Raw genomic sequence first — 22962 nt, forward strand, 5'->3', positions numbered from 1 at the left:
CATGAAAAACAAACTTGTTTGTCACATTGCAAAACTGAAAAGTAAAGAGCAGTTCCTTTCTTAGTATTCAAAAATAACTCAAGATATTGCTTTAAAAACTGCAAGTAGTTAGGTTGCCATGGTGATTCAGTATTCTAACACATAAACACTCTGATTACTCAAAATATTAAGCATCTACTATGAGTTCATCCATGTGCTAAGCTACGAATGTAATAAAAAAGATTCATTGTCTAAAAAATGATTGTATTCACCATTTCATATTCTGTTAATGTATGTTAATCATTTCTCACATTATGTATTGTGATTTCTGGAAAAAAGTTTGTCAAACATAAGGGAGCATAAGAATTGTCTAAAGCAGTTATTAAGATGCAGATTCCTAGACTTAAATTCCAAAATTTTAATTCAGTGGATCTGGGAGGCATTCAGTTATCTGCTTTTTTAATAAGCATTCCAGGAAACTGTGATGGAATGAGAATAAAATAATTGTCCTAAAAGGCAAGGAAAATATTTTTGGTTCTCTTTGTCTAGGAGAGTTCTTAATCACTTAATATAGGACTTGCTGATGAAGGGGAATATAAGAGTTTTATATACAGTTTGAATAAGTGAAAGTAAAATATATATAATAAAAAGCATAAAGTGGTTTTATTTTCATCCTTGCTGTCAGGATGCTTTCACAGAGTTTATATGATTCTCAGTTCAGTTCAGTTCAGTCACTCAGTCGTGTCTGACTCTTTGCGACCCCATGAATCGCAGCACGCCAGGCCTCCCTGTCCATCACTAACTCCCGGAGTTCACTCAGACTCACTTCCATCGAGTCAGTGATGCCATCCAGCCATCTCATCCTCTGTCGTCCCCTTCTCCTCCTGCCCCCAATCCCTCCCAGCATCAGGGTCTTTTCCAATGAGTCAGCTCTTCACATGAGGTGGCCAAAGTATTGGAGTTTCAGCTTTAGCATCATTCCTTCCAAAGAACACCCAGGGCTGATCTCCTTCAGAATGGACTGGTTGGATCACCTTGCAGTCCAAGGGACTCTCAAGAGTCTTCTCCAACACAACAGTTCTAAAGCATCAATTCTTCAGTGCTCAGCTTTCTTCACAGTCCAACTCTCACATCCATACATGACTATTGGAAAAACCATAGCCTTGACTAGATGGAACTTTGTTGGCAAAGTAATGTCTCTGCTTTTGAATATGCTATCTAGGTTGGTCATAACTTTCCTTCCAAGGAGTAAGCGTCTTTTAATTTCATGGCTGCAGTCACCATCTGCAGTGATTCTGGAGCCCAAAAACATAAAGTCTGACACAGTTTTCACTGTTTCCCCATCTATTTCCCATGAAGTGATGGGACCAGATGCCATGATCTTCGTTTTCTGAATGTTGACCTTTAAGCCAACATTTTCACTCTCCTCTTTCACTTTCATCAAGAGGCTTTTTAGTTCCACTTCACGTTCTGCCATAAGGGTGGTGTCATCTGCATATCTGAGGTTATTGCTATTTCTCCCGGCAATCTTGATTCCAGCTTGTGCTTCCTCCAGCCCAGTGTTTCTCATGATGTACTCTGCATATAAGTTAAATAATCAGGTGACAGTATACAGCCTTGATGTACTCCTTTTCCTATTTGGAACCAGTCTGTTGTTCCATGTCCAGTTCTAAATGTTGTTTCCTGACCTGCCTTTAGGTTTCTCAAGAGGCAGGTCAGGTGGTCTGGTATTCCCATCTCTTTCAGAATTTTCCACAGTTTACTGTGATCCACACAGTCAAAGGCTTTGGCATAGTCAATAAAGCAGAAATAGATGTTTTTCTGGAACTCTTACTTTTTCCAATGTCCAGCGGATGTTGGCAATTTCACCTCTGGTTCCTCTGCCTTTTCTAAAACCAGCTTGAACATCTGGAATTTCACGGTTCACATATTGCTGAAGCCTGGTTTGGAGAATTTTGAGCATTACTTTACTAGCATGTGAGATGAGTGCAATTGTGCAGTAGTTTGAGCATTCTTTGGCATTGCCTTTCTTTTGGATTGTGTTGAAAACTGACGTTTTCCATTCCTGTGGCCACTGCTGAGTTTTCCAAATTTGCTGGCATATTGAGAGCAGCACTTTCACAGCATCATCTTTCAGGATTTGAAATAGCTCAACTGGATTACCATCACCTCCACTAGCTTTGTTCATAGTGATGCTTTCTAAGGCCCACTTGACTTCACATTACAGGATTTCTGGCTCTAGGTGAGTGATCACACCATTGTGATTATCTTGGTCATGAAGATCTTTTTTGTACAGTTCTTCTGTGTATTCTTGCCACCTCTTCTTAATATTTTCTGCTTCTGTTAGGTCCATACCATTTCTTTCCTTTATTGAGCCCATCTTTGCATGAAATGTTCCCTTGGTATCTCTAATTTTCTTGAAGAGATCTCTAGCCTTTCCCGTTCTGTTGTTTTCCTCTGTATCTTTGCACTGATCGCTGAGGAAGGCTTTCTTATTTCTTCTTGCTATCCTTTGGAACTCTGCATTCAGATGCTTATATCTTTCCTTTTCTCCTTTGCTTTTCACTTCTCTTCTCTTCACAGCTATTTGTAAGCCCTCCCCAGACAGCCATTTTGCTTTTTTGCATTTCTTTTCTATGGGGATGGTCTTGATCCCTGTCTCCTGTACAATGTCATGAACCTCTGTCCATAGTTCATCAGGCACTCTGTCTATCAGATCTAGTCCCTTAAATCTATTTCTCACTTTCACTGTATAATCATAAGGGATTTGATTTAGGTCATACCTGAATGGTCTAGTGGTTTTCCCTACTTTCTTCAATTTAAGTCTGAACTTGGCAATAAGGAGTTTATGATCTAAGCCACAGTCAGCTCCCAGTCTTGTTTTTGCTGACTGTATACAGCTTCTCCCTCTTGGCTGCAAAGAATATAATCAATCTGATTTTGGTGTTGACCATCTGGTGATGTCCATGTGTAGAGTCTTCTCTTGTGTTGTTGGAAGAGAGTGTTTGCTATGACCAGTGCGTTCTCTTGGCAAAACTCTATTAGTCTTTGCCCTGCTTCATTCCATGTTCCAAGGCCAAATTTTTCTGTTACTCCAGTGTTTGTTGACATCCTACTTTTGGATTCCAGTCCCCTACAAGGTCTTGTAGGTCTTCATAGAACCATTTAACTTCAGCTTCTTCAGAGTTAGTGGTTGGGGCATAGACTTGGATTACTGTGATAGTGAATGGTTTGCCTTGGAGACGAACAGAGATCATTCTGTCATTTTTGAGACTGCATCCAAGTACTGCATTTTGGACTCTTTTGTTGACCATGATGGCTACTCCATTTCTTCTAAGAGATTCCTGCCCACAGTAGTAGATATGATGGTCATCTGAGTTAAGTTCACCCATTTCAGTCCATTTTAGTTTGCTGATTCCTAGAATGTCGACGTTCACTCTTGCCATCTCCTGTTTGACCACTTCCAATTTGCCTTGATTCATGGACCTAACATTCCAGGTTCCTATGCAATATTGCTCTTTACAGCATTGGACCTTGCTTTTATCACCAGTCACATCAACAACTGGGTATTGTTTTTGTTTGGCTCCATCCCTTCATTCTTTCTGGAGTTATTTTTCCACTGATCTCCAGTAGCATACTGATCCTACTCTGCTATAAATCAAAGCTGTCAACTATGATATGAGTTTTGACAGAAAGATGAAATTTTACAACATATTCCTTTACATCTATTGGTATTTATGGTATTTGTTGATATTTATTGGTAAAGTTAGTTATCTTAAATTGACAATTAAAATTTCCATTATAAACATTTAATCATTAAAAGTAAAATTTCTAATTGTAATCATTCAATTAAAGTCATAATTTTATTAGAGTCTCTTCAGCATTCATTCACATAAGGATCATTTCACAGAAAAATTTATGATTCAAAATTAACATTTGCCTAAAAAATAGAACTAAGATAACAGCAGTAGATTACAGTCTTCTTCAACCCTCTTTGATCTTCTTCCAACTGGTAGAATTTTGGAGGATAGATCATTTTACTTTCGTTTCCTTTACTCAGTTTCTCTTGTCCCTTTTCATTTGTTTTATGCAGTCTGATGTATTCTATCATTGAGTCTAAAGAAAATTATTTATGATTACAAAGCACTTCACATCATAAAAAATGCTAAACTTTTACCCATGTGATGTGATAATGGTTGAAGTGTTCTAACATATAGTGTTACTGAATATGAAGCAAGATAACAAAAAGGAAGGACTGAAATAAAAATTACTGACTTTGAATGAAATATATATTAACATATGTCTTAGTGGCCTGTGAAATTAAATATTTCTATTTATCTCTTCATCTATTTTAAATAAACACACCCTCCCAATTTTCCTCACCTCTCTGAACTGTCTCTTTCCAGAAATTAGAATTACATTTTCTCTTCTTCCTCTGTGTCTCCAACACTGAACTTCCCCTCTCTGCTGCTGCCTGGGATTGGCCTCTTTCCTTTCCCTCAGTCCTCCTCTCCATCAGAGGCTCTGTCACCTCACACACTTCTGACTGTCATGGCCTTTCCCAGGGGGCTGCTCTCTCTGCCTCCACTGCCTTTTCATTCACACCCATAGTTCATTGTGTTCCAACCTGCTGATACAAGGTTGCTCAAATATCACTTTTATAATATAATTGTGCTGCTTGAGCAAATGTTACCCACTCTCTATACCTGACATGTAACAGATTTGTCTCCTGCATAGATTTGCCTGTATCAGCCATGCTATCCAAAGAGATAGCATGGGTGTCTCTTTTTTTTAATATAAATTTATTTATTTTAATTGGAGGCTAATTACTTTACAATATTATATTGGTTTTGCCATACATTGACATGAATCCACCACAGCTGTACATGTGTTCCCCATCCTGAACTCCCCTTCCACCTCCCTCCCCATCCCATCACTCTGGGTCATCCCAGTGCATCAGCCTCGAGCACCTTGTATCATGCCTCAAACCTGGACTAGCAATTCATTTCACATATGATAATATACATGTTTCAATGCTATTCTCTCAAATCGTCTCACCTTCACCTTCTCCCACAGAGTCCAAAAGACTGTTCTATACATCTGTGTCTCTTTTGCTGTCTCGTATACAGGGTTATCGTTACCATCTTTCTAAATTCCATATATATGCATTAGTATACTATATTGGTGTTTTTCTTTCTGGCTTACTTCACTCTGTATAATAGGCTCCATTTTCAACCACCTCATTAGAACTGATTCAAATGTGTTCTTTTTAATGGCTGAGTAATATTCCATTGTGTATATGTACCACTCCTTTCTTATCCATTCATCTGCTGATGGACATCTAGGTTGCTTCCATGTCCTGGCTAATATAAACAGTGCTGCGATGAACATTAGGGTACACGTGTCTCTTTCCATTCTGGTTTTCTCAGTGTGTATGCCCAGCAGTGGGATTGTTGGGTCATATGACAGTTCTATTTCCAGTTTTTTGAGGAATCTCCACACTGTTCTCCATAGTGGCTGTACTAGTTTGCATTCCCACCAACAGTGTAAGAGGACTCTACCAGAAAATTACTAGAGCTAATCAATGAATATAGTAAAGTTGCAGGATATAAAATCAACACACAGAAATCCCTTGCATTCCTATACACTAATAATGAGAAAACAGAAAGAGAAATTAAGGAAACAATTCCATTTACCATTGCAACAAAAAGAATAAAATACTTAGGAACATATCTACCTAAAGAAACAAAACTATAAAACACTGGTGAAAGAAATCAAAGAGGACACTAATAGATGGAGAAACATACCTGTTCATGAATCGAAAGAATCAATATAGTAAAAATGAGTATACTACCGAAAGCAGTCTATAGATTCAATGCAATCCCTATCAAGCTACCAACGGTATTTTTCACAGAATTAGAAGAAATAATTTCACAATTTGTATGGAAATACAAAAAACCTCGAATAGCCAAAGCAATCTTGAGAAAGAAGAATGGAACTGGAGGAATCAACCTGCCTGACTTCAGGCTCTACTATAAAGCCACAGTCATCAAGACAGTGTGGTACTGGCACAAAGACAGAAATATAGATCAATGGAACAAAAGAGAAAGCCCAGAGGTAAATCCACGCACCTATGGACACCTTATCTTTGACAAAAGAGGCAAGACTATACAATGGAGAAAAGGCAATCTCTTTAACAAGTGGTGCTGGGAAAACTGGTCAACCACTTGTAAAAGAATGAAACTAGAGCACTTTCTAACACCATACACAAAAATAAACTCAGCATGGGTGTCTTATTAGCCAAAAGAAGCAGAGTATAAGATGAAGACCAGAAGACTCAGGAGCAGAAGGTAGTGACATATTTTCAAAAATATTTATTTATTTTACTTATTTGACTCAATTGTAGTGTGCAAACTCATAATTGTGATATATGGGATCTCATTCCCTGACCAGGGATCGAATCTGGGCCCCCTGAATTGGGAGCACAGAATCTTAGCAACCACCAAGGAAGTTCCATGGAATCAGTGACATATTTTTAACAAATCTAGAATCCAACTATTTTTACAAAACTGCATTATATATGCTTATTTGTTAAAATTCATATTCTAAATCAGCCTTTCAATAAGCAACCCTAATTTTCCAGTAAATAATGGCAGCATCTTAAGACTCATGACAGATAAGGAGGCAAACCTGGTCAGTGAGACAGAAAAAAATAATATAATCTAAGCAGGTTATGTATCTAAACAAGAAATTTTAACTGTAAAATGGCTAATTAGGCATATGAGAAAAGTAAAAACAATGTAGTTATACTAGAAACATTCCAGCATCTTCAAAATACCAAAGAATAAAAATAAACAGGGTACATATCAAAGGATAAATATCAAAGTATGGTATCATTCTGTAAAAATCATCACAGAAAGGCTAACGCCATAATGAGCTGATTAGGAAGACAGCTGAAGGCCATAAAAATAAAGCTTTATAACATGTTGAGAAACAGTAAAAAAAAAAAAAAAGAGAGATGAAAAGATCTGCTTTCAAGACAAATGGTGTCCTGCTGATGGCTGGCAGTGGGAAAAGCATTTTATTCTTTTTTCTCTGTCAATAAGAAAGATTACAAAACTGAAGACATAATGCTGGCCAGTATGCAGAAACCAAAGCCCAAAGGCAAAAATGCAAGAGAGCATTTAGCTCCCTAAAATAAGTGTGAGGCTTCTGGTTAGGCAAATAACGTTTTAGGACTTCCAGACAGTATCATGAAGTCTTATCTTAGCATATAACATAACTTATGTGTGACTAAGAAGAAATGAGTTGCTCACAAATTTATTGTGGTTGTAAGACAAAGCACAGAGTGAAATGTAGAATATAATGATGAATCATTCACAATAGATAAAATACATCTGCAATTTTTCTCATTACTCCTCTGGGAGAGGGAGTATTGAGATGGGTTTCTGAAAGGAAGTCAGGTAGAGTAGAGCAAGAACATTATTGTTAAATTCAATCAGAAACTGTACATAAAAACTGTACCATAACTCTGGACCAGGAAATGCAAAAGGGCACATCACTCCCGTGTTAACTTTTACCATGGGGAGGGTCTGCAGCACAGAGTTTTGAGATAATGAAGAATGTGTTGACTCCCACAAATCAAGGCAAGAAAGGGCTTATGCAATTAGTATGCTGACTGTTAACACCTGGAGGTATAAAAATGAAACAGTTATTTTCCAATTTCTGATTTTTTTAAAAAATCCCTATTGACAAAACCCTCTTTCCTGTTCATTAATAATATTTTAAGTATTTTATTTGTCTCCAGGCACTTTTGATTATTAACGACTAAGTCTTGTCCATTTTACAACTCCAAGATCACATCCATTTCCAAGTTTTCCCTTTCCTCCAATGAGGATAGATCTATGGCCATATGAGCTGTATGGAAAGGAGAGGGTGGTCTAGTCTTAACATTCCTCACCCTCCTTTTCGATTTTAGGTTTCAATGAAGTCATTTTGGGGGCAGGTAGAAGAATCCTGGGAAATTAAAATGTCCTGTGCTTACATGATGAGATGAGATCATGTAATTCTGCCTACAGGTCACTGATGCCCTGGGCTGGCACTGACAGCTGTGATTTCTTCTCCCTGTATGGCAAATGTCTACATTCTGACTCTCACATGGCTTGCACAGGAACGCTTCACAAGAGCCCTGCAGGGAGTCCCCACCAGAGAATTCCCTGAAATAAGACCTGGTTCGGATCACCTTCTTCCATCAACTCTCAGTCCACATCTACCCTCTTTGGTGCGCCACTGGTAAGAGGGCTTGAGTCCAGCTGTTATCTGCACAATCTATTAAATTTGTAAGAAACTCATCACCCATTTTGCCAATCTACTTCTGCCCCTTGTCCTCTCTTCAATTCTCTTTTCTTTGGATTGAATAGATACAGGAGAGGATCAACCAAGCCACTCCCTAAGCAAATGAGCCACAGCCAGGAGGTGATCTACTACATTCTCTTTTCTTGCAGGCATCTCCAATCACAATCAGAGATTTCTCTAGGACGCTTTCTCTTTGTTTCCAAAATGGAAAGAAATAACCCCTTGCACAAGCACTGTATTCTCTACTGATGTATGTATTCCAGCATCCTCTCTTTTTCCTCCACAGACTTTTCTTTAAATGTTTTGGGGGCTGAATGGAGGATGGGCACAGGGTAGTTGACACTAGTTAGGCTTTCTGCTTGATAATGGGGTGCTTAGTCCTTTTTATTCTCACTTTGGCATAAGCAGCAATTTAAGTACAAAGATGATTCCACTCAGCATCTTGTTAATTTAAATCAGTCCTAATAGCTTTGGAAATGGAGTAGGTTTTTAATAAAACATTTTTCAGAATCCTGCAAATCTCATTTTTTGAAAGATTACATTCCTCCATAAGAGAAGCTCAGTAACTTGCCCACCTTGCAACCATGTAAATGATAAATTTGAACCTATCTTCTTTACCACTTTCTTCCCTCTCTGTTATTTCAAGGTTCTAAAATGCCAGTAACCACATCCATTCTTTAGTCATGCTATTCCATACACCAGACTTGGGACTAAATCTTTAGACACTGGCAAAGCTGAAAAATCAACACCCAAATTGAAGGGGAAAGCTACTTGCTTATATAAGGAAGACCCAAATAAATTGTGGGGCATATTTTCCTGACCTTTGTTTCTAAGAGAATCATAGCTTCATAGTGCTCCACAAACTCTAATAGAAATCTTTGTATTGGTGTTTGTGCTGCACTGAGCAACTGCCACCACTGTCATGCCATTTGATCATTATACAAAAAACAGCAAGAAACTCTGACACTAGAAGACATCAAAATGACTCACAACCCATTGAATATAGATCTCTATCAATCACATGTCCAGAAGGCAAAGAGTTTTGTTTTGTTTTGTTTTTTTTTTTCAGTTTAGGCTAAATAATGACCAGAAGTGGAGAAGAGCATTGAGAAATAAAATAGAAAATCACAGAAACCACAGAATAACACTTTATTATAACTATCACATTTAAGCTGTACCTAGTCGCAATGCGCAACATAATAATACAAGCTCAACTACTCTAAGACTTTGAACACCAACCCACAACAGACTCCTGTGCTATAACAAAAGAAATATCAGTTGTTCCAACTACTTGCCTAGTTTACAAATTTATTAACCAATTCCCAGGCCACTTTTATAAGCACTCCAAAATTTTCCCTTTTAAGACACTAGTGAGGCTCCCTTGCCCAGAAAGTTTATATGATAAATAAGTTTTCCTTGTGTTCTTTGCATGGGGGCTTCAATGGCATACAACACATAGGAACAGGATTCAAACATTACAGGGCATTGTTAAAGGCTGAACTGTGTCCTTCAAAATTCATTTGAAGTACTTCAGGATGAGACTGCATTTGGAGATAAAGTCTTTAAAGAAGTAATTAAGTTAAAATTATATAATTGGGGTGGGCCATAATCCAATATGACTGGTGCTCTTACAAAAAGAAAAGATTTGAATATAAACAAACACATACAACAGGAATATCATGTGAAGACAGCAATCTGTAAGCCAAGAAGTGAGGCCTTGGAAGAAATTAACTCCATTAACAACTTTAATCTCAGAACTCTAGCCTCCAGAATTGTGAGAAAATATATTTGTTATTTAAGCCACCTAGTTTGTGGTGGCAGTCATAGAAAACTAATACAACCATGTTAAGGATTTTGGTCTCTATCTTAACTATATTTGGAAAACCTCTTATCTTAGTCCATTCGTCCTGCTATAACAAAACTATCATGAATAGGATGGCTTATAAACAACAAACATTTATTTCTCACAGTTCTAGAAACAAGCAAGTTCAAGATCATGGCACCAGCAATGTCGTTGTCTGGTGAGACCCCATGTCCAAGATAGATCTTCTCCGTGTATTCTCACACAGCAGAAGGGAAGAGCTGGCTCTGTGAGGTCTCTTTTGTAGCTATTGTTGAGTTACTAAGTCGTGTTGGCTCTTTGTGACTCCATGGACTGTAGCCCGCCAAGCTCCTCTGTCCATGGGATTTTCCAGGCAAGAAAAGAATGGGTTCTTCCTGGGGAAGATCTTCCTGACCCAGGAACTGAACCCGAATCTCCTGCACTGGCAGGCAGATTCTTTACCATTGAGCCATCATGGAAGCCCCAAGGTCTTTTTTTACAAGGGCACTAATCCCAATTCTGAGGGTTCTACCCTCATTTTTAATCTGAGGGAAGATAAATGCCTTTTGAATGTTGAACTAAAACAGATCTACAGGGCTCTGCCCTTGTAACCTAATCACTTCCCAAAGGCTCCACCCTCCTAATACCTTCAACTTGGGTGCAGAATTTCAACATATGAAATTTCTGGGAGGACAAACATTTAGACCAATAGCATCTCTGTAGAATTTCAGCCTAGAAGAGGAGTAAGTAATAATCTGAACCAATTTATTTTCTGAAAACACTGATGAGATCAAAATGTGGAAAACATAATGGAGAAGGGTAGATTGGATTGTGTACATTATTTAGGAAACCACTGCAACAAAGAGTCAGACAGGACTGACGTGACTTAGCACCCATGCAAGCAACAATTTAAGTGATTGGTTCAGAAAACAAAGATCATGGCATCTGTTCCCATCACTTAATGGCAAATAGGTGGAGAAACAGGAAACAGTGGCAGACTAACTTTGGGGGCTCCAAATCACTGCAGATGGTGATTGCAGCCATGAAATTAAAAGACGCTTACTCCTTGGGAGAAAAGTTATGACAAACTAGACAACATATTAAAAAGCAGAGGTGCTACTTTGTCAACAAAGGTCCGTCTAGTCAAGGCTATGGTTTTTCCAAACAAGCTAGTCATGTATGGATGTGAGAGAAATCTGAGCACCAAAGAATTAATGCTTTTGAACTATAGTGTTGGAGAAGACTCTTGAGAGTCCCTTGGACTGCAAGGAGATCAAACCAGTCAATCCTAAAGGAAATCAGTCCTGAATATTCATTGAAAGGACTGATGTTGAAGCTGAAACTCTAATACTGTGGCCACCTGATGCAAAGAACTGCCTCCTTGGAAAAGACCCTGATGCTGAGAAATATTGAAGGTGGGAGGAGAAGGGGACAACAGAGGATGAGATGGTTGGATGGCATCACTGACTCAATGGACATGAGTTTGAGTAAACTCTGGGAGTTGGCAATGGACAGGGAGGCCTGGCGTGCTGTAGTCCATGGGGTTGCAAAGAGTCGGACACGACCGAGCGACTGAACTGAATTGAACTAAAGGTGGTAGGTTAAGGACAGTGCTGGCAGTGGTGGTGGTCAGGTTTGTGAAAGTAGAGAAGAGAGAGAAAAAAAGAGCAGAGTTAAGAAATATAAAAAGAAAACATAAAAGAATTTGGTGCCAAATTTTGCACAGTATTGGTTAAGATTTAGATTCAGATTCATTTGGCAGAAAAACCAAAATGGCTTGAACACAGAAATTTATTTCTGTTTCTTTCTTTTTAGTAATAAAATATTTGTACTTTTTAAAGTTTTATTTTATATTGGAGTATAGTTAATTAACAACATTGTGCTAGTTTTAGGTATACAGCAAAATGATTCAGTTATACATATGTAAGTACATATTCTTTTTCAAATTACTTTCCCATTTAGGTTATTACTGAATATTGAGCAGAGTTCCCTGTGCTATACAGTAGGTCCTTGTTGGTTATCTATTTTAAGTATAATAGTGTGTACATGTTAATCCCAAACTCCCATTATGTCTATTTCATATAAATTAAACCTATGGATAGGTAATACAGGGATCCAGGATTCTTCTACTGCTACTTTAATATTCTTAGCTTGTTACTCTTCATTCAAGATGGTGACTCAAGCTCTGGCCACATTACAGGTAGCAGGCAGGACAGAGAGAGGAAAGAAAAGTATGCAACCTCCGGTTAAGACTTCTGAGAAATCCCACGTAATATTTCTACTTACATTTCATTAGTTAAAACTTAATCATGTGGCTATATCTAGCTGCAAACAATCTGGGAAATTATGGGTTTTAACTGGATTCACTGTAGCTCCAAATAAAATTAGAAATCCGTTAATAGAGAAGAAGAGAAGAATGGATGCGGAGTTTGTCCCCACCCGAGAAGTCCTTCTACAATGTTGTTGCTGCTTCTCAGAAGCAGTGAGTTGATGTCATTCTGACCCATGGTCACTGACTGCCATATAAAAGAGACTTGATGGAGTCCAATTATCACTCCACTTAAATAAATCCCTTATTTTGAAAATAATAAATCCCTTATTTTTACCAAAATCCCTTATTATTGTTGTTCAGTTGCTAAGTCATGTCCAATTCTTTGCATCTCCATGGACTGCAGCATGCCAGGCTCCCCTGTCCTCTACTATCTCCCAGATTTTGTGCAAATTCACATCCAATGATTCAGTGATGCTATCTAATGGTCTCATATTCTGCTGCCCTCTTCTCCCTTTGCCTTCAGTCTTTCACAGCATCAGAGTCTTTTCCAATGAGTCAGTTCTTCACATCAGGTGGCCAAAGTATTGGCGCTTTACCTTCAGTATCAGTCCTTCCAGTGAACAGACAGGGTTGGTTTCCCTTAGGACTGACTAGTTTGATCTCCTTGCAGTCCTACACTGTGTCAAAGTATATGTCCTTCATTGGGTGAGTTAGTGGCACCGCTTTTGCACAAGAAGACATAAGGGGAAATATTAACAAGAACAATAAATTAAGGGTCTACCAGTGCTTTAGGCATCTTCCTTCACTCCATACACCTTCCACCTGAACACTTACATAATAATTCATAATCAAACAGATATAAAAATAATTCAAAAAGCCAACAGGAATCACATTTGAGGTTTTAAAACACTTTGAGGTTATAATAGTATTGTAAAATGTTACATTTTCAGAAGTATAAAAGGTATCTCAAAGATAGAGAAGCAGCTCCTTGTTTCTACAGAGAAAGGAGCCAATATTTACAGAAGATAAATGCCTTTTGAATGTTAAACTAAAACAGACCTAGAGAGTGAACTCATAATTTCTCATTCAGTGCTTGCTTCATTATATCACTAATCTACTTGACTGATACTATTAACTTATTTGCACTGGTACAAAATGCCAAGCTAAAATGGAAAAAATCTTTTTATTCTTTTTCTTCAAAATTACTCTTAATTTGTTGCTGAAAAGAGAGAATATGGCACTGATTCATATACATGGAGAACAGCTATCTCTCATGGAGTAGATATATTTTGATCTACATAATCATTTACACTGAATAATTTTGATGGAAATACAATTTGAACTTTTCTAAAATCTCCTGCGTTCTTTAGCTATAGCATTTAATATGTTCATACTATCCCTTTCTCCACCATACATCCAATGTACATTTGGGCCATATATTAAGGTGTCCCCACATACACTGTGCATTTTTTTTATTTTCTATTTAAGAAAGTTCTCTCTTTCTGGAAGGGCCTATCCCTTCTTCTTTAACTGAGAAATTCCTATTCCTCCCCCCACTCCAAACAGAACTGCTGTTGTCTTCCCTGATGTATACACATCACTCTGTGCCTCTATCATAAGTACTTTTTACCCAGTAACATACTTAATGCATACATATTTTCCCAGTGGGACTAAGTTCCTCAAGAGCAGGAGCATGTCTTCTGCTCTTTATAAAATCAGAACCAGCCACAAAATTTGGCACATAGTAGGAATGCAACAAAACTGTTAAAATCATGGATCCAAACCTTAGTAATAAATATAAATTGTTCTGAATCAAATAATTTTCATTTAGGGAAATAAAATATTAGAAGACAGTATTATTTAGGATTTTTTTTTAACTTGCAGGTAACACAGAACTGAAATTAAATGGATTAAAATTTACTATATAGGAATGCATCGGTTTCCATGACTGTGAATTCCACGCGTGAAGCAGTCCTCAGGAATAACGTGATCAGAACCCGGGCTCCACTTGTCTTCTCACTGCCTTCTCCTCTGGATCAGCTATATCTTCACGTTGGCCCCATTGTGGTACAAAATGGTTTCAGGAATTCCAGGCATCACATCTGTATATCTCAGCTTCCAGAGGATAGGTAAGCTTGTCTTTTCCATACCATTAACTTAGTTAACAAATCAAGCACCCAGCAAAGAAGAAAGAGTTCAGGGGATTGGTTTACACTATTTACAGCCCAGCAACTTGCAAATGATTATTTATAGTAAATCCTCTTGGCTGAGAAATTTGGTGTCCTATTTGAAGTGGGGAGTGGGGAAAACAACAAGTGATAAACTGTCAAAAATGTCTACTACAGCTAGTTAATAGCTACCGTTCCTTCTAACTTTTGGGATTTATGTTTCTATTAATCTAACTGATTCCCCTACCATTTAACTTATGAATTATTAAATGTCTGTATACTTTACCGAAATGCTTTCCATTTTAAAGAGAATGAAAATACTTTAGAATGATTTTACTCTCAACTCTAATACATAATTGATACTTGAGAAAAAGTAGCAGTCGATCCCTTCAGGAAAAGGTTTTTATAATACTCATTTCATAAGAAAAACACACATACTTATAAAACCTGAAATTTTTTGCATTGTTTCATTTTATTACTTTCAATTTATTTCCATGTAAATTTAAAGCCTAAGGTACAATCCATGTATAGCATTGTGCCTTTTCTGAGATAAATTCTTTTACCTAGACAAAATGAAATTATTGATTATATCAATAACAGGTGGTTTTGGGGTAAATCACTCAGAACAATGATCTAGATGCTTATTTTATAAAATGAAAACTACAAATTAATCATTGGCATCTTGGCAGAGAAAGGCTATTTTAAAAGACATATAGCATTATTTCCATTCAGTCATGTTATTAAAGATTTGTCTAAAAATGCATGAAAAGCAAATTCATTTTTCTCTGTTCTTTTGGGAGAAAGTTCAGGCCCAAACAACATAAGCCAGTGAATGGGGCTGAAAATGCAGAGGGAGGATATGAAACCTAACACAAACACACTGGGTCGCCTTGGAGAACAAAACCAAGATATCTAGGTCAGAGTGCACAAAGGTCACGGTGATTGTCCTTGGCTTTAAGCGGCTGGGAGCAGCAGTAGAGGAAGACGTCGTGGCGCTCTGGTTCCTGGCAACCTGGCCATTTCGAGCCACACTCTGGCTAGCGGATGCCTAACTTCATTATAAGAGTTCTGCTTCTGAAGAAAGGAAGGGAGGAAACAGGGGGAAGCAAGATAGAAAGAAGGACGAAATAAAAAGAGAAAAGAGGGAAGGAGAAAAGGAAAGAAAATGAAACAAATCTCAAGGCTATGAGGATTATGTAAATGAAAGATGATGGGTGGAAGTGATGAGTTTGACTCCTTGACTTGGAAGGATATGTAACAGTGACTTGCTGGTAAATATTCAGCAACTAGGCTTCTGGAGGAGAAACAATTACTCTCTTTTCAGCATCTGCAGATTCCTGTGGTATAAAAACTCCCACCATAACCCACTTCAAGCTACCAAGTGATGTTACTGAACAGAGATACACAGTAGTATACCAATGTATGGTATTTCTACCTTGCATACAAAATGGATATAAAAACAATATATGTGTAATTATAAATTATATAATATATTTTAATATTTATAATTATATAATGATTATATAATATAATAATAGGAAAATATAACAAAATAATGAGGAAGTGATGAAACTTGAGCTTTCATTAACTCTGTGCTCAGTCACTCAGTTGTGGTCGACTCTGCAACCCCATGGACTGTAGCCTGCCAGGCTCCTCTGTCCATGGAATTTTTGAGGTAAGAACACTGTAGTGGGTTGCCATTTCCCCTCTCCAGGGGATCTTCCCAACCAAGGGACTGAACTCGATATACTTTATTTAATAATAAGGCTATATAACTTTAATAATGGTTGTGCATATAACTGATTCACAAAATTCATGAAAACTAACCATTTAATTAATAATCAGCTCTTGTAAGCTGACTTCCATACACCACACATGATATCTCCACCCCCAGGAAATAGCTGCAGAGTTTATTAACAGCAACACATACTTCAAAACCATCTAAATATTAGGAAGATGTTTGTCAAAATAAAAATTAAGTAAGATGCTGAAGCAGAAAATATGTGTTTAAGCATGATGGAATTAATACACATGCTTTTTTCTACTTGTCCCCAAAATCAACTAAAATGTCCATGAAGGAATAAAAAATATTAAAATCCACAAAGACAAGAGAATTGGAGATGACAATATACCACAAAAAATATACATAGCCCAAATTTTGGAAGCTTGGAGTAGAGACATGAAAGGGAACTGTTTTATTAGCAGAATGGAAAAATAGAAATTAACTATCTGTAGAGGAGCAGTTAGAAATCTGTATTTCTCATTCACATCTTTTATTTCACACAGTCATATGATCTCTCCTCAAATACTTGCAGGAGGCAAAAAGATGTATGTGGAAGGGCTGGTGGGTGAGTGTGGATGTACTCTGTGTGTGTGTGCATGTGGGTGTGTGTGTATAAAATATGAGAAAGTATTTAGTCTTAAGACTGTACAGAGTAAAATCGGAGGCTGTCCATTGGCACTATTATATCTGAATTACATTAGTGTATCCTTGGAATAGCACGGTCTTTCTACAAACTGCATATCCTCCACCCAAATACACCTAGGTCTGTCCATCTTTGCTTGCCCCATTAACTCAACAAATATTTTTTTGAGTGCCTGCTGTGGGCTGGGAAATTTCATAGGCCCTAGAGACACAATGAAGAATAAGAAATACTTAGTTTCAAAAGACACTCAAAGATTAATACAGAGGATATTCTTTTAATCATAGCATAAATACTATAACATAAACTAGAAATATAGAATTAATTAACATAGGGATAAGAACAGAGGGGACACAAGCTGGCTGACTCCTGAAAATTAAGTAGGTGTTGAGTAGGGTGGGAAATGCTATTCTGTCAGAAAAACAGATTATAGGAAGGGCAAGATGGAAGAATACTTTAAATTTGAGAATCAGCAAGTAGATCAGAAGGAAGTAAGTGTGGCTGAGGTACAAAGTAGTTGTAAGAAGTGAAGAAAGATCTAGATACAGAGATAAACAGGGACCATATTATGAATGACATTAAAAAAATCAGGTTAGGAATTTTGGAATTTGTACTAAAAGCAATCAGTATATTATATGGAGAAATCACAATTTACAATTTTTTTCATAACTTTGGGGATCTTGACTTAACACTTGCTATTCTACCTGCTACCAGTTCAATTCAGTTCAGTCGCTCAGTCGTGTACGACTCTTTACGACCCCATGAATCGCAGCACGCCAGGCCTCCCTGTCCATCACCAACTCCCAGAGTTCACTCAGACTCAGGTCCATCGAGTCCGTGATGCCATCCAGCCATCTCATCCTCTGTCGTCCCCTTCTCCTCCTGTCCCCAATACCTCCCAGCATCACAGTCTTTTCCAATGAGTCAACTCTTTGCATGAGGTGGCCAAAGTACTGGAGTTTCAGCTTCAGCATCATTCCCTCCAAAGAAATCCCAGGGCTGATCTCCTTCAGAATGGACTGGCTGGATCTCCTTGCAGTCCAAGGGACTCTCAAGAGTCTTCTCCAGCACCACAGTTTAAAAGCATCAATTCTCACCCACAGAGATGTTATGGGGAGGGAGGTGGGAGGGGGTTTCATGTTTGGGAACACATGTAAGAATTAAAGATTTTAAAATTTAAAAAAAAAAATAAATAAAAATAAAAATAAAAAAAAAAATAAAAAATTCTGGACATGTACATACAAAAAAAAAAATAAATAAATAAAAGCATCAATTCTTCGGCGCTCAGCTTTCTTCACAGTCCAACTCTCACATCCATACATGACCACTGGAAAAACCATAGCCTGGACTAGACAGACCTTTGTTGGCAAAGTAATGTCTTTGCTTTTGAATATGCTCTCTACATTGATCATAACTTTCCTTCCAAGGAGTAAGCATCTTTTAATTTCATGGCTGCAATCACCATCTGCAGTGATTTTGGAGCCCAAAAAAATAGTCTGACACAGTTTCCACTGTTTCCCCATCTATTTCCCATGAAGTGATGGGACCAGATGCCATTATCTTCGTTTTCTGAATGTATAGCTGCAGTTAATAAGACTATGGTTACTTATATTCCAACATCATCCCCCTATAAAAATCTCCTCATAATTCACACAAAAAAGTATTAAATTCTGTCATAGTGAATAAGCTAAGCTACGTTCTAGTTAACTTTCTACAGATTGATTTTCAAAGTGCATTTGTATAATGTTTCAGTTCAGTTCAGTTCAGTTGCTCAGTCATGTCCAACTCTATGTGACCCCATGGACTGCAGCACGCCAGGCTTCCCTGTCTATCACCAACTCCTGGAGCCTACTCAAACTCATGTTCATCAAGTCAGTGATGCCATCCAGCCATCTCATCCTCTGTCATCCCCTTCTCCTCCCACCTTCAATCTTTCCCAGCATCAGAGTCTTTTCCAAGGAAGCAGTTCTTCCCATCAGGTGGCCAAAGTATTGGAGTTTCAGCTTCAGTATCAGTCCTTTCAATGAATATCCAGGATTGACTTCCTTTAGGATTGACTACTTTGATCTCCTTGCAGTCTAAGGAACTCTCATGAGTCTTCTCCAGTTCAAAAGCATCAATTCTTTGGCACTCAGCTTTCTTTACAGTCCAACTCTCACATCCATACATGACCACTGGAAAAACCATAGCTTTGACTAGACAGACCTTTGTTGGCAAAGTAATGTCTCTGCTTTTCAATATGCTATCTAGGTTGGTCATAACTTTTCTTCCAAGGAACAAGCATCTTTTAGTTTCATGGCTGCAGCCACTATCTGCAGTTATTTTGGAGCCCAGAAACTAAAGTCTGTCACTGTTGCCACTGTTTCCCCATCTATTTGCCATGAAGTGATGGGACCAGAGGCCATGATCTTCGTTTTATGAATGTTGAGCTTTAAGCCAACTTTTTCACTCTCCTCTCTCTCTTGCATCAAGAGGCTTTTTAGTTCCTCTTCACTTTCTGCCATAAGGGTGGTGTCATCTGCATATCTGAGGTTATTGATATTTCTCCCAGCAATCTTGATTCCAGCTTGTGCTTCATCCAGCCTGGCATTTCTCATGATGTACTCTGCATATAAGTTAAATAAGCAGGGAGACAATATACAGCCTTGACATACTCCTTTCCCAATCTGGAACCAGTCTGTTGCTTCATGTCCAGTTCTAACTGTTGCTTCTTGACCTGCACACAGATTTCTAAGGAGGCAGGTCAGGTGGTCTGGTATTTCCCATCTTTTGAAGAATTTTCCATAGTTTATTTTCCAAATGCACATACCTGTTCAAAAAAGCCAGAATGAGAATGCAAATAAGAGAAGGACCAAGAGGCAGTTCCAGAGTAGAAATTGGATAAATGTATAAGTTGGCTAGCAGTGAATGAGGAGAATCTAAAAAAAAATCCAAATTTTAATATTGATGTCTTTGGACAAAAACCGAGTGTGTTTATGTCTGTGTCTGCGTGTAACTCATAAAGACATAAAGGTAAGACAAGCGCTATGTCCTCCCTATGCTGCTGTGGCTCACGGGTCTGTGCCACACGATCTCTTACAGGGCAGACTGTGTTACATTAAGTTTCCTCTGGAGCCTCTTTCTTTCCTGAATGGGCTTGCAGGTGGTCACCAACAAGTATAGATATCTTTAATGAGTATTTATTCTTCAAAGAAGTCAACATACACTTCTTTAGCAAGAGCCATTCTTATCCAAGTGTGGATGAGAGTGAAGAGCTTTTCTCTAAATTGTTTGAACAGTATTCTCACAGAACCCTATATCTTCCTAGGGGTTGTTGTACCTTTAGAACCAGAGGGATGGTATGGGGAGGGAGAAGGGAGGGGGAGTTCAGGATGGGGAACACGTGTATACCTGTGGCGGATTCATGTTGATGTATGGCAAAACCAATACAATATTGTAAAGTAATTAATCTCCAATTAAAATAAATAAATTTATATTAAAAAAAAAAACTAAGTGGGGCCATTCCTGGACAAAGCAGCTCCTGAAAATTCTGACCACTCATGGTCCATCTCTGATTATCCAAACTTCTAGCCTAGGAGAACTGTACATGACCAGCTCATCTTCTACATCATCCACCTCTCAGTTTTTCCAGAGTGTTCAGGTTTCTCAACCATCTGATCTGCATCTACTAGGCTAAGTAACTAACCCCAATTTCTCCAACAAGCTACTTACTCCAATAAGAAGCTCTAGACTCTGTTCCTACCAATTTTCCTTATTCTTGCCTGTTCTGCCTTCCATTTTCTGCTTTATATTTCTGTGGACAATAGCCAAAGTGCAATAAAACAGCACCTGCTTTGCATGGGAATTTGCAATTCAGAGTCCAGATCAGGAAATATAACTTGAAATAAGAAATTAGGTTTGTAGATGCCGACTGATGATGAACTTAAACTACTGAGGATTAAAACCTCAAATAAAGAGGAACTCAAGCAGAACACAAGCAAACATCAAAGAGATTCAGGTTGGAGAAACTGAACTTAGTATTGCCAGATAAGAAGAGGTATAATAACTAAATCTGAATTTCATATAAACAACAGTTAAAACATAATTATATTTTTATTTGCTAAATCTGCTGACCCTACCTCCAGTGGAATTTTAATAACTCTCTAGAGCAGGATTCAAAACTCATCTTCCATCTTATTTAAGTGTGCAGACCTGGGTCAAAGAACGCTTGACCTTGAAAAAAGAGGAAAAGGCCAACATCCAGCTATAATTGCATCTCTTTGATTATATTTAGAAGCAGAATTTACAGGTATGATGTATATCAACAATTGGTTTCAATATAATTTAATTTTATTGAGTATCAACCTACACATGAACTTACACATGAACAGTGACATGACTGCTTTACAAAAGAATCCAATATAGAGATACATAAAATGTATCAAGTTTTCCTAAAATATTATATATCAGAGTCAAATAAATCTGCATATGAATCTCATTTCAGCTTTAGCAGGGTCAGTTTGAAAAACTTACAAAACTTCTCTCAGAGTTCCACATTTGTACAATGAGAATTATAGGCTTCCCAGAGTGGCTTCCCAGGTGGCATTAGTGGTAAAGAACCCTCCTGCCAATGCAAGAGACATAAGAGACGTAGGTCTGATCCCTGGGTCAGGAAGATCCCCTGGAGGAGGGCATGGCAACCACTCCAGTATTCCTGCTTGGAGAATCCCATGGACAGAGGAGCCTGCCAGGTTACAGTCCATAGGGTCACAAACAGTCAGATAACTGAAGCAACTTAGCAAGCATACATGCATATATAAATCATTATATATAATCATTATATGAGGATTTAATAATATTAGATTTACAAAGGACTTGGCACAGAACCTGGTCTTTAGAAGTTGTCAATAAATATCAGTTACTAGCTAATTTAATCCATATTATGTTCTAGAATGCATCAATTGCATAAAACAAACCTACCAGCTACAATTATTTTTCAATGAATGTTATAAGTGTTTCTCTTCCAACTGAGTATCTCTGGAATTTTGGAAAATCCTATCAATCATTCCATTGTTCAAATCTGTCCCTGTAACAAGGTTAGTTCAACAGAAGTGAAAAACAGGATATGAGCTCTCGATTCCTGGCACTCTGCTGTACTAGGATGAGCTTGTCTCTTCTGAATCAGCCACTAATCAGATCTTTGCCTCTTCTCTCCTACAATTTATGCAGTGACATTTTCTAATGATAATTGCTTTGTAAGGAGTGGATTGCTTCAGTGCTAAAATCTATTTGCTGAAACAGGGGAGACAAAGAGAAGATGTCTAGCAGTGTTGTGAGCACCCAAAATTAATGCCCTCAAAATTATATTCTATATAGGTGAGATGCTTTGGCCAGTATTGCCATAGCCAACATTACCTCTGACATTTCCAAATGTCATAGTTAATCCACTCTTAACAATAATGTTTTTAAATGTTTTCAAAGGAAGACTTCCAAAAGTCATGCCTAGGCTAGAGGAAGCATAGTGACTTTAGCTCAGGGTCTCTGTCTTAAAAAATAATAATAATAAATAGCAGTTATTTAGACATGCATTTGGAAAGTTAATTATCAGTAGTCTCAGAATCTCCACAAAGTTCAACATAGAAAATGTTTAATGTTACTAGTGAGAAGCTGGTACTAACACTTTCATATGTTGAATCTCAATATGGCTGACTTAGTTTTACTCTATTCTGTAACTATTTCCAGCCATGACATTTCACTGAACTCTTGTTATGGACCAAATGTTTATATCCCACTAAAATTCACATGCTGAAACTCTATTTCCAAGTGAGATGATATTAGAAGGCAGGACCCCTGAGTGCTAGCCAGGATTAGATGAGACCGTGAGGGTGGGTCCCCCAGGAATGGGATTAATGGTTTTATAAAAGTCACCCAAGAGCTTGCTTCTACTCTCTGTTCTCAACCACA

This window comes from Capricornis sumatraensis, chromosome 7, assembly GCF_032405125.1.
Source record: "Capricornis sumatraensis isolate serow.1 chromosome 7, serow.2, whole genome shotgun sequence".
NCBI lineage: Eukaryota > Metazoa > Chordata > Mammalia > Artiodactyla > Bovidae > Capricornis > Capricornis sumatraensis.